The sequence below is a fragment of the Peromyscus maniculatus genome, chromosome 2, assembly GCF_049852395.1.
Source record: "Peromyscus maniculatus bairdii isolate BWxNUB_F1_BW_parent chromosome 2, HU_Pman_BW_mat_3.1, whole genome shotgun sequence".
Lineage (NCBI taxonomy): Eukaryota > Metazoa > Chordata > Mammalia > Rodentia > Cricetidae > Peromyscus > Peromyscus maniculatus.
In genome coordinates, this window is record NC_134853.1 from 144,500,513 (window position 1) to 144,512,393 (window position 11,881).

Below are 11,881 nucleotides of genomic sequence, written 5' to 3' on the forward strand. Positions count from 1 at the left end.
TATAGCCTGCCTCCTGGTGGGTCTTCCTTAAGCTGTCCCCAAGCCAGCAGACATCAAAAAAAAATTCAAGACACGGAGTAAAATCCATCTCTTGTCTCCCTGACATCAGGGCTAAAACTTAAACATCTGGAGAGAAAGACTCCTGACCCCCCAGGCAGAAGTTTCATCTGTGGCATTTAAAGTGTACCAGGGAAGAGATGAAAAAGCCCAAGAACAGAATTGCCAAGTGCTGGCACACGCTGTCCAACTGGTTCCCAAAAGCCTCTGGGTCCCAAAAAAAAAGGCCACGCGGGCTAGTGCATGCCCTGCCAGGCTATCAGTTGAGCCTTGTTGAAAGTGCCACCTAGAGAGACAACCACTCACTGACTGCACCCAGGCCTCAAGTGGCATGGGGACAAACCTCGGCTTGGCCACAGGCTTGCTTGCAGGGAACCCAGAATGCAGCATGGAAGCAATCCATTTCTTTCCTTCTGGACACCAGAGCCACTTACTCAGTTTTGGGGTCTCACCTCTCTTCCTTTCCCTATTGTTGGGGTAGGGAGGACAGCCTTACCCACCTCACAGATTTAATTGTACTTTCAGGGTTCCTTAATGGGAAAAGATTTTCCAGCTAAGGTAGGAGCTTTCATTTCATTGCTTCTTCCATGTGCCTCACTGCAGACCTGTCAGAAGTGCTTCTCCTACTCTGTGCAAGGACACAGACAGTGCCCTGATCTGTGCCTTGTCCCTAAATCCAAAGAAATAAGTTCTCATGCACCACAAACTTTTCTCTTCCCAGTTCCCTCTTCTAATTAACTGATCAACTAATGGCTGCTTCGGACCACCACAGAACTAGAGTTCATCCAGGGATCATCAAGTAAGAAACTGTAACAGCTAAAAGGTATTTACACCCCCAGACCCAAAAGTGTCTGGGCTCTGCAAAAACAGACTTTAATATAACCATCTATTACTGTTAAATGCTCTCAACAATTGATCACCTGTCTCCTGGATGCTAAACTAGTAAAGGAAACAGGTGCCTTAAACAATCTGTCTCTGATAAAGCTTAAAAACATGTTCCAGCCGGGCGGTGGTGGCGCACGCCTTTAATCCCAGCACTTGGGAGGCAGAGCCAGGCGGATCTCTGTGAGTTCGAGGCCAGCCTGGGCTACCAAGTGAGCTCCAGGAAAGGCGCAAAGCTACGCAGAGAAACCCTGTCTCGAAAAACCAAAAAAAAAAAAAAAACAAAAAAAAAACATGTTCCAATCTCTCCATCTCTCATTAACACTAACCAATATAAGCAGAGTACAGTGGTCACTGATTTTCTCATGGCTCTTCCTTAACATGTTTAAATTTTTTCCCAAGATCCAAAAACCAGCTTAAATCCACCTGGACAGGTTGGATCTACTTCAGGCTTTCTCTGTCTCACCAGCATCCTGTCAGACACAAAAGCAGCCAGAGTGCCCAGCCAAGAGGGATGGATGATTCCAGGGCAGCAGAGCAGCCCACCGTCCCAGCACGCCTGTCTACCTTGGAAGGCCCCCTTCCCTACCCCCCTAAGAGCCAACCAACGCCCACCAAGTCAGCTGGAAGCAGTTTTTCCAGGAGAAAGGACACCTCTATTCCTATTCACTCGCTTTTTTATAATAAGCAAAAAGCCTGGAATGTTAGGATCCGGCCCTCACTCCTGCACATGCACAGCTCAGGGTCTTGTGTCTTACGTCATCAGCGGGCACTGGCGACAAACACATGGTGTGGCTATGTATGCACAGTGTGGTCAGTCTGCACCTTAAAAAGCCGGATGCGGACCCCCACCCTCTTTTTTGTTCTTTCTCTCTGTTCCTGCTCTGCTCTGCTCCCGCCACCTCTCTCTCCAGGCCTGGCTCTCCTCTCTCCTATCCCCTCATTCCTTCTAAATAAAGCTCTCTGTAACTCTGGTAGTCATGACCTTTCCCAGAGGTAACCAGTCTCAGAAAGCACCTTTACCCACTAAGGCATCTCACTACCCACCCTTCTCTTCAATTTTTTAAATTACGTTTATTTTATGTATTTGGGTGTTTTTGCCTCCACCGTGTATGAATGTCTGAGCCCCATGGGGTTGCAGTGCCTGGGGATGTCACAAGAGAGAATGAGATTCCCTAGAACTGGGACTTACAACTTTGTTCTCTGGAATAGTAGCCAGTGGTCTCAACCACTGAGCCCTCTCACTAGCCCCACCTCTCCTTTAAAGGTGGAGTCTCAGGGATAGGGATGTAGCTCAGTTGGTAGAGTGCCTAGGTAGCATGCACAAAGCTCTGTGTAGTACCTCATAACCTGGGCATGGTGGTACACACTCTGGAGGTAGAGTTAGGGGCAGGGAGATCAGAAGAAACTCAAGGTCATCCTCAGCTGCAAAGTGAGTTTGAGAAGCCTGGGCTACAAAAGACCCTGTCTTAAAATAAAATAAAAATGAAGACAGTCTTACTATGTAGTCCAGGCTGACCTGGAAGTAGAATTCACCCGACCTCCAGGTGGTGGTGGCGGTGGCGGTGGCCACCTCTGAGTTTGAGGCCAGCCTGTTCTACAGAGAGAAACCCTGTCTCAAAAAACAAAAACAAACAGACAAAAAAGGAATTCACCTGACCACCTGAGTGATGGGATTACAAGGTTGCACCTTGTCACCCAGCTCCATTCATTTCTTAAACAAGTGTCATGGGCTAGTGTCTTGGGGTTTCTATTGCTGTGATAAAGGCCACAACCGAACTTGGGGAGGAAAGGGTTTGTTTCCACTTATAACTCCTGTTACACTCCATCAGTGAGGAAGTCAACATCGGAACTCAAGCAGTACAGAGATGAGGAGGCAGGAGCTGAAGCACAGTCATGGAGGGTGCTGCTTACTGACTCGCTCCTAGTGGCTCTCTCATCCTGCTTTCTGATAACTCCCAGACAGCTTGACCAGGGGCAGTATTACCCTCAGTGAGCTGGGCCCTCCCCCATCAGTCAGCAATGTACCACAGGACAGTCTGCTGGGGACTTGTTCCAGTGAGGTTTCCTCTTCCCAAATGACTCCGGCTTATGTCAAGTTAACATAAAATAGATCAGCACAGCCAGGCCTTATGTGAGATGCTCAGAGAAAAAAGGGTCAACTTTTTAAAAATAAAGTTTAAAAGTAATTTTTTTAAAGAAGGACTTTCCAGCCAGGTGGTGGTGGCCCACACCTTTAAATCTTAACACTCAGGAGGCAGAGGCAGGGGGATCTGTGAGTTCAAGGCCAAGCCTGGTCTACAGAGAATCTCAGGACAGCCAGGGCTACACAGAGAAACACTGTCCCCCCCCCCCAAAAAAAAAAAAGAGGAAAAAAAAAAAGAAAAGAAACTGAGGTAGGAGGAGGGTTATAGCAGGTTTGAGGTTAGCCTAACCTACATAGTGATTTCCAGGCCAGCCAGGACTGTATAGTAAGACCTTGTCTCAAAAATAAATAAATGGCCAGGCGGCGGTGGTGGTGGTGGTGGTGGTGGTGGTGGTGGTGGTGGTGGTGGTGGTGGTGGTGCACGCCTTTAATCCCAGCACTCGAGGCAGAGGCAGGAGGATCCAAGGCCAGCCTGGTCTACAGAGTGAGTTTCAGGACAGGCTCCAAAACTACACAGAGAAACCCTGTTTTGGAAAAAAGGAAACCGTATCTTAAAAAACAAACAAACAACTGCTGTGCAAGACCCTGGCCCCCAGTTACTCAAGTGACTTTACTGTAAAGCAGTTAAGAAGTATGGGAAATTACAGGAGCTCAGAGGAGGCGGTCACTTGGGTAGCCTAGAGCAGGACTCCTTATTTACCTCAATGTGCTGTGCTTGGTTTCCCTCCAGGTAGGCCAGGAAGTCTTTCTTGAGGTCTAAGGGCCAGTGTCTCTCCTCTCCTCAGCTATTTTCTTGGTTCAGAGCCTGGTCTGCCAGTTGCCAGCACATGCATTCAGGGGTGATCTCTAATTTGTAATTTGCATGCTGGTCTCCTTGGTGTGGGTGTTTCCTCCTTCCTGTCTCGGGGTAGGGACTGAGGTTGCTGAAGGCTTAGGGGTTGCCAGGCCAAAACCAGAAGTTGCTAGGCAACAGAAGACTTCTACCAGCTAGGCACTATTGTTTGCTAAGGCCAGACTCCAAGAGACTCAGAGCTAGATTATTCCAGAGCCACAGGGCTTCCAGATTGGGGTGTGTGTGTGTGTGTGTGTGTGTGTGTGTGTGTGTGTGTGTGTGTGTATGTGTGTGTGTATGAAGTTAAGTACACCCATCTGAGAAAACCAACGTGAATCTGGCTGTCTTGGTCACTGTCTCTATCCTTGAACAATAGAGGCATTGCATCGTTGTCAGAGAAAGAAACGGCTCTCTCTTCAACGGGGATGGCTATTATTTATTCTGGAATCAAATACAAATGACCATGGACAGGGAAAAGATTTAGATCACCCTGAATTCTATGTTCCAACATGGTAACAGTTTGAAGTTTTTATAGTAACACAAAAGAAAGTCACAAATCAAGAGACTTTTCAAATACATTGGTGGAAATATTATGTAGGCAGTTACAGAAAAATGGGGACATATTGGCTCTAGGTCCCCGGGTGCTATTTTCTAACACTATTAGCCTTTTAATAAGTGAAAGGAAAGACTTTGTTAGGTTAGTACATTTCTAAAGGTTTTATCTGCTAGTCACGGGATATTAGGTCAGACATAGAAGTAAGCAAGGAATGGGGGCTAAAGATGGCCTGAGATCGCTGGACGGTGTTGACACAGGCCTTTAACCCAGGAGGCAGAAGCAGGCAGATCTCTGTGAGTTCGAGGCCAGCCTGGTCTACAGAGTGAGTGCCAGGACAGCCAGGGCTACACAGAGAAACCCTGTCTGGAAAAACCAAAAAGAAGGAGGAGGAGGAAGAGGAGGACGAGGACGAGGAAGAAAGTCACTTTCTGAAGCCACACAGAGAGCAGTCAAGGGAGGATGGGGCGTTCTCTGGTGGAGCCCTTGTCTGCCATGCTTGAGGTGCTTTGTTCAATTTCTAACGGGAAGGAGAAGGATGAGGAGAGAAGAAGGCTATGGATAGAAACTCAGATCTGACACCAAAACCTGTAAATAAATTATAAACTTATAATCATGCTGGGCGGTGGTGGCGCACGCCTTTAATCCCAGCACTCAGGAGGCAGAGGCAGTCAAATCTCTGAGTTTGAGGCCAGCCTGGTCTACAGATTGAGTTACAGGACAGCCAGGGCTATTACACAAAGAAAAGAAACCCTGTCTCAAAACAAAACAAAACAAAGCAAAACACAACAACAAAATAACCAACGAACCAAAAAAAATCAACTAATAATCTTAATTAAAATATATCAAAAGGGGGCTGGGGAGATAGCTCAGCAGTTAAGAGCACTGGCTGCTCTTCCAGAGGTCCTGGGTTCAATTTTCAGCAACCACATGGTGCCTCACAACCATCTGTAATGAGATCTGGTGCCCTCTTCTGGAATAAAGGTGTACATGCAGACAGAGCACTTGAATCTAATACACACACACACACACACACACACACACACATATCCAAAGATAATAACATTTGGTGCATCACTTCTTAATTAGTTTACTATTTTATTTTGTTTTATTTTTGACACAGTTTTGCTATGCTGTTTGTTGTGGTGTGTGTGTGTGTGTGTGTGTGTGTGTGTGTGTGTGTGCATGCCTGTGGAAGTCAAAAGAGGGCGTTGGATCTCCTGGAGCTGGAGTTACCAGTTACCATTCCAAGACGGGTACTGGGAACTGAACTCAGGTCCTGAATGGAGGTCAGAGAACAGTGTGCAGGAGTCAGTTCTCTCCTTTCACCACGTGGGTCCTGGGGGTCAAACTCGGGCAGTAAGGCTTGAATAGCAGGGCTCCTTTCCCCAGAGCCATCCCAATGGCCCGCCTTGATTTTCCTGTCATCAATTATTGTTGTATTGACAGGATCTCCTTATATATCCCAGGCTGGCCTTGAACCCAGGATCTTCCTGTCTCAGGGATTATAATGTGTATACCACTAGCCTGGAATTACCGGAGCTGCTGATGTTGTTCACTCGGAGGTGGTGTGAACCCTACATAGGTCCTGAACTATGTCCACCTCTCCTAGCCCACCTTCGGTAACTTCAGCCTGAGAGTTTGACACTGGCCGTGGAAACTGGAGAATCCTACAAGCCTCGTCCTTCGGGAAAGCACCCCTCCCCCACATCATCTGTATGCAGCCACCAGCAGAGCCCCAAACCTCACTGGGACTGAGTTTCCCAGCAGCCTGCAGAGCAGTTTCCAGCAGACAAGCTGATTTAGAATGCTTAAAGAAGACTAAAAACACAGCCGAAGCTGACCAGGACCGTCTCATCCTCTTACCTCCAGCTCCCAGTGTTGAGAATTACAGGCTGTGTGACCACAGCCAGAAACGAGGCGTTTCTTACATCTAATTCTGTGGACCAAACTGCTTTCAAGGCATGGTGAGATACACCCCAGCACTTGAAAGGCAGAGGCAAGATGATTGCATTAAGTTCAAGGCCAGCTTGATAAGCATAGTAAAGTCTAAGCCAGCCAGGGCTACATACTTTGTCTCAAAAAACCAAGCCAACAAACTAAATGTGTGCTTGTTGCTATTAGTACCTTGTACACACACACACCCCCCAGGGCTCATCTTTCTCCTCTCAAAGAGCATGTCCCAGTACCTCACAGAACACACTGCTATCCTTTCTAGATGGAATGAAAATAGGCACTTGGCCCGGCAGTGGTGGTGTGTACCTGTCCTGGAAAGAAAGAAGAAAAAAAAATTTGGGGTTTTGTTTGTTTTTCAAGACAGGCTTTCTCTGTGTAGCCCAGCCAGGAACTAGCTCTGTAGACCAGGCTGGTCTCGAACTCACAAAAATCCACCTGCCTCTGCCTCCTGAGTGCTGGGATTAAAGGTGTGCTCCACCATTGCCTGGCTGGCCTTCCAACTCTTATTTTTTTTTATTTTTTAGCTGAGGATTGAACCCAGGGCCTTGTGCTTGCTGGGCAAGCGCTCTACCACTGAGCTAAATCCCCAACCCCTGTTTTTTGTTTTTTGAGACAGGGTTTCTCTGTGTATCTTTGCACCTTTCCTGGAACTCACTCTGTAGCCCAGGCTGGCCTTGAACTCACAGAGATCCGCCTGCCTCTGCCTCCGAGTGCTGGGATTAAAGGCGTGTGCCACCACCACCCGGCTTTTTTTTTTTTTAAAAACGCTTCACCAATTTGCATGTTATCCTTGCGCAGGGGCCATGGTAATCTTCTCTGCGTCGTTCCAGTTTTAGTATCTGTGCTGCCGAAGTGAGCACCCAACTCTTATTTAGCCTCTGACCGACTCCTGTGGTCGTCTCTTTGGTGATGTCCCTGTTTGTCCCTCTGTTTATCTGGTCTCTGTTCCTCATTCTGCATCTTGCCATCTGTTCTGGTAGGATCCTTATGTTCTGAGTCCAGCCCAAGCCTTGCACATGTGTACTCCTCACCCACAGGAACTCCAGCTACCTCTGCAGGGGAGCTGAGCCACGAGGCAGGCCAAGGGGGTGGATGAAAAGACAGGGAACCTGGAAGGTCTCCACTCTTCCCACCCACCCCATCTTTCCCTAACTGTGAGGGCCCCCTGAGAGGCTTGGAGCTCTAGCCAGGCTCATGACCCCAGGACCAAGGACTAAGTCTGTGTGTCCGACCCTCTGTGCCCTCCCCATTGACCCCCTCCTGCCAAGCTCCCTAAATTTCTCCTCTAGGCTAGTTCAATAGCTGTTACAAACAGCTATTTGGGGAGGGTAGGACAGCTGTTTGGGAACTGGGTAGGTCCTCAAGCAAGTGACAGCAAGCTCAGGACTGCCACCAAGCCTAGTACCCTCTAGGGTCAAAAGACCTGAGGTCTGTGACCTCTGCCCTGGGCCTAGTTTTCAGAACCCGGAGTGCAATGTCCAGAGCCAGGACGTGGTTCAAAGTATTGACTCTCAGAATTTACCACATAGCCTAGTAACTGGTCCCTGTCACCAGGGCCTGCCTTCAGAGTGGCATGCTTCGGCCTCCCACTCAGATCACCTGACAGGCCCTAATGGCTTAGGTTGCTGTGTGCCAGGCTAGTGTGGCCCAGGGCCAGGTACTCAGCAAGACCAGGGTCCTACAGCCAATGCTGTACACCGGCTACTACTGAGTCATACCCTAGCCCCTAAGGACTTCTGAAGTACAATTTTAGTCAAATGAGAATAAAAAGTACACACTGCAGGAAGGGAAGGGCTAGTGAGGTAAACAGGAGGATGTAACGCGAATCGCTAGATGGTCTTTTTTGTTTTGTTTTGTTTTTTCGAGACAGGGTTTCTCTGTGTAGCTTTGCGCCTTTCCTGGATCTCACTCTGTAGACCAGGCTGGCCTCAAACTCACAGAGATCCACCTGCCTCTGCCTCCCAAGTGCTGGGATTAAAGGCGTGTGCCACCATCACCCTACACTGGATGGTCTTATTAAAAAAAAAAAAAAAAAAAAAAAAAACTTTTGAGTTCCAGGAAAAGGCGCAAAGCTACACAGAGAAACCCTGTCTCGAAAAACAAAACAAAAACAAAAACAAAAACAAAAAAACTTGGAGCCAGGTATTGGGGTGAACAGAAAAATCAGAGAAACAGAACAAGCTACATCCAACCTCACCTCGCCAACTTCTCAGTTGATCTTGTTTCCTCAAACTGGAAGCCTTTGAGTCCTCACCCAAATGGATCTCAGCTGAACTGCTGCTCAAAAGCCTTAAAGTTTAAAAAGACCTCAAGTTCCTGGTCCTCACGCCTTATATACCTTTCTGCTTCCTGCCACCACTTCCTGGGATTAAAGGCATGTGTCTTTCCCAAGCAAGACATGAGATCTCAAGTCCTGGGATTAAAGGTGTGAGTGCCACCATGCCTGGCTTCTATGTCTATCTAGTGGCTCTGTCCCCAGATAAGTTTATTGGGGTGCACAATATATCAGGAGGGGGCAGATTGAGGACTGGGAGTGGGTAGGGTTGCTTAGTAAAATATAAGATGCTAGGTCCAGAAAAGTAGGAAAATGCTTTTTTTTTTTAACTTTTTTTGGCGAGGAATTTATTTATTATTTATTTTTACTTTTAAAGAAAGTAGCAAATGATTTTTGAGATGGGATCTCACTGTGTATACTCTTTTCTGGACCCAGAACTTATAGTGTAGACCAGGCTGGCCTCAAACTCACAGAGGTCAGCCTGCCTGTGCCTCCCCAGTTCTAGTATTAAAGGTATGAGGCACCATGCTCAATTTAGATTTTTTTAGCTCAAGTATGCCCCAGCCCATGCTGGTGTATGCCTCTACATCCGAACTTGTGAAGCTGAGGTGGCAAAATCTAAAATTCACGGCCAGCCTGAGGCACAAGAATCCCTATTTTAAAAATAAAATAAAATAGGGGCTGGAGAGATGGCTCAGAGGTTAAGAGCACTGACTGCTCTTCCAGAGGACCTGAGTTCAATTCCCAGCAACCACATGGTGGCTCACAACCATCCATAATGAGATCTGGTGCCCTCTTCTGGCCTGCAGTCATATATGCTGTATACAAAATAAATAAATAAATCTTAAAATAAAATAAATTTTAAAAAAGCCCAGGCATGGTAGCACACACCTTTTATCCTAGCACCCAGGTGGGAAGGAGAGGCAGGCAGATCTCTATAAGTTTGAGGCTAGCCTGGTCTACAAATTGAGTTCCAGATTAGCTAGAGACACCCAAACTGGCCTTGAATTTGAAATTGTCCTGAAGATTCTCCACAGCCTTCTGACTACCAAGATCACTTCTATGTGCCATCATGTCTGCCTGAGGCACTTGGAGTGTTATTGTTCATTTTGTTTTTGTTTTTGATACAAGGCTTCTCTGTGTAGTCCTGGCTGTCCTGGAACTCACTCTGTAGACCAGAAACTTAGAAATCTGCCTGGCTCTGCTTCCCGAGTACTGGGATTAAAGGAGTACACCACCATGGCCTAGCAGAGCACTTATTTTAATGTGTTCAGTTCCGCAGCACCACTGGGGAACCCTTAATCCTTTCCATGTTTTTTTTTTTCTAGTAGCTATAGGTGTGGACACGGGAAAAGTGTCTAACACTGCTCGCATTGGGGTAAGGACAACTTCAGAGGATCTGTTTTCCTTTATCATTTTCACTTTAAATTTTTTTTTTTTTTTAATTTTTGAGTGTAGGGATGTTTTTGCCTGCAAGTATGTCTGTACACCACATGCATGCAATACCAGAGGAAGCCAGAAGAGGGCACTGGATCCTCTGGAACTGGAGTTAACAGATAGTCTGAGCTGCCAATTAGGTATCAGGAAAGGAACTCAGGTCCCCTAGAAGCATAGCCAGGACTCTAAACTGCTGAGCCATCTCCCTACCCTTTATTTTATTTATTATTGTGCGTGTGTGTACATGAGTGTGCCTGCCATGGCATGTGTGTGGAGGTCAGAGGACAACTTACGGAGTCCATAGAACTCAGATTGCTGGGTTTCATGGCTCATCTTTACCAGCTGAGCCTTCTCATTAGCTTTATTTCTACTTTAAAAACATTTATTTGTGCCCAGCATGCTGGGACACACCTTTAATCCCAGCAGTTGTGAGGCAAAGGCAGGTGTATCTCTCTCTGTGAGGTGGGTTAGGCTAGCCTTGGAGTATGACGCTGTCTCAAAAGAATTTATTTATTTATTTATTTATTTACTTACTTACTTGCTTACTTACTTACTCACTTACTATGTGTGAGAGAGTGCAGGTGCACTACACAGTTTGGGGTGGAAGTCAGTTCTCGCCCTGCATCTTGCTAAGCTAGGGCCTCTTGTGTTTCTGCTGCTGTGGTGTGCTTTCCCGGCTAGCTGGCCTGAAAGCTCCTGGGAAATTGTGTCTCTGCCTCCAGTCTTGCCTTGAAATGACAAGGTTACAGATACGCACAGCTGCACTTGGCTTTTTCTGTTTGTTTTGTTTTTTGAGACAGGGTTTCTCTGTGTAGCCCTGACTGTCCTGGAACTCACCCTATAAACCAGGCTGGCCTTGAACTCAGAGAGATCTGCCTGCCTCTGCCTCCTAACTGCTGGGATTCAAGGCGTGCGCCACCACTGCCCAGCAGCACTGGACTTTTTATGTGGGTTCTGGGGACCGAGAAAGTTGTTCTCTGACCTCCACACAAAGGCTGTGGTGTGCTCACGTGGCTAGAGCTTCGACCTGCTGAGCCGTCTCCCTATCGTGACTTAATTCAACCTCTTACATAGGAGTAAGCATTACTTCAGATTGGGGTGGAGCCTGGGAACTTTCTTGCCACAGCTTCCTCCCTATCCTCCTGCCTCCAGTCTGGCCACCTCCGGTCCACACTGGCTTCTACCTCTCCTTAGCCATGGTCAGTGTTTTACAGCAGTAGTTTTCATGTGGGAGAGAAAGCAGGCTTCCTGACTTACCATGATCCCTGCCTCACTCCTAGGGTACATGGCAACATCTTCCCCTTCTTCACGGCGCACAGCAGGAACTCCAGCAGCCCATGTTCTACAGCCTCTTCTGGCTTCCACTGTGTTGCTCCTGTTGCCCTGTCTGTCCTTACTGCACATGGACAGAGCCTACTGCGTGCCAACACTGGGCTGGGAAGGATGCTGTGGAGTGCCAGACTGGATCAGTTAGGCTGCTATGACTCACATTCTGGCAGAGGAGCCTTATAAGGCAAACAGTGACAAGGAGGTGCTTGTAGTCCTAGGGTGGTCCAGAACGCTGGGGTCAGAGGGAGCCTCCTGGAGAAGGCTGAATTAAGATTTGAACCATCCGGGCTGGAGAGATGGCTCAGAGGTTAAGAACACTGGCTGTTCTTCCAGAGATCCTGAGTTCAATTCCCAGCACCCACATGGTGGCTCACAACCATCTGTAATAAGAGACGTAATAAATAAATCTTAAAA

General features: G+C 47.4%; 1 protein-coding gene and 1 pseudogene across 1 annotated transcript in view; both read right to left on the bottom strand.

Moving 5' to 3' along the window:
- Thrap3 (thyroid hormone receptor associated protein 3) overlaps positions 1–4,000 on the bottom strand; it is a 46,910-nt gene extending 42,910 nt beyond the window's left edge. The window contains exon 1 of the mRNA XM_042271867.2: positions 3,786–4,000. The gene's annotated coding sequence lies outside the window, so the exon portion shown is untranslated. The remainder of the gene's footprint in view (positions 1–3,785) is intronic.
- A 3,186-nt stretch (positions 4,001–7,186) lies between these two features.
- On the bottom strand, positions 7,187–7,286 carry LOC121827693 (U6 spliceosomal RNA; annotated as a pseudogene).
- Positions 7,287–11,881: the final 4,595 nt, after the last annotated feature.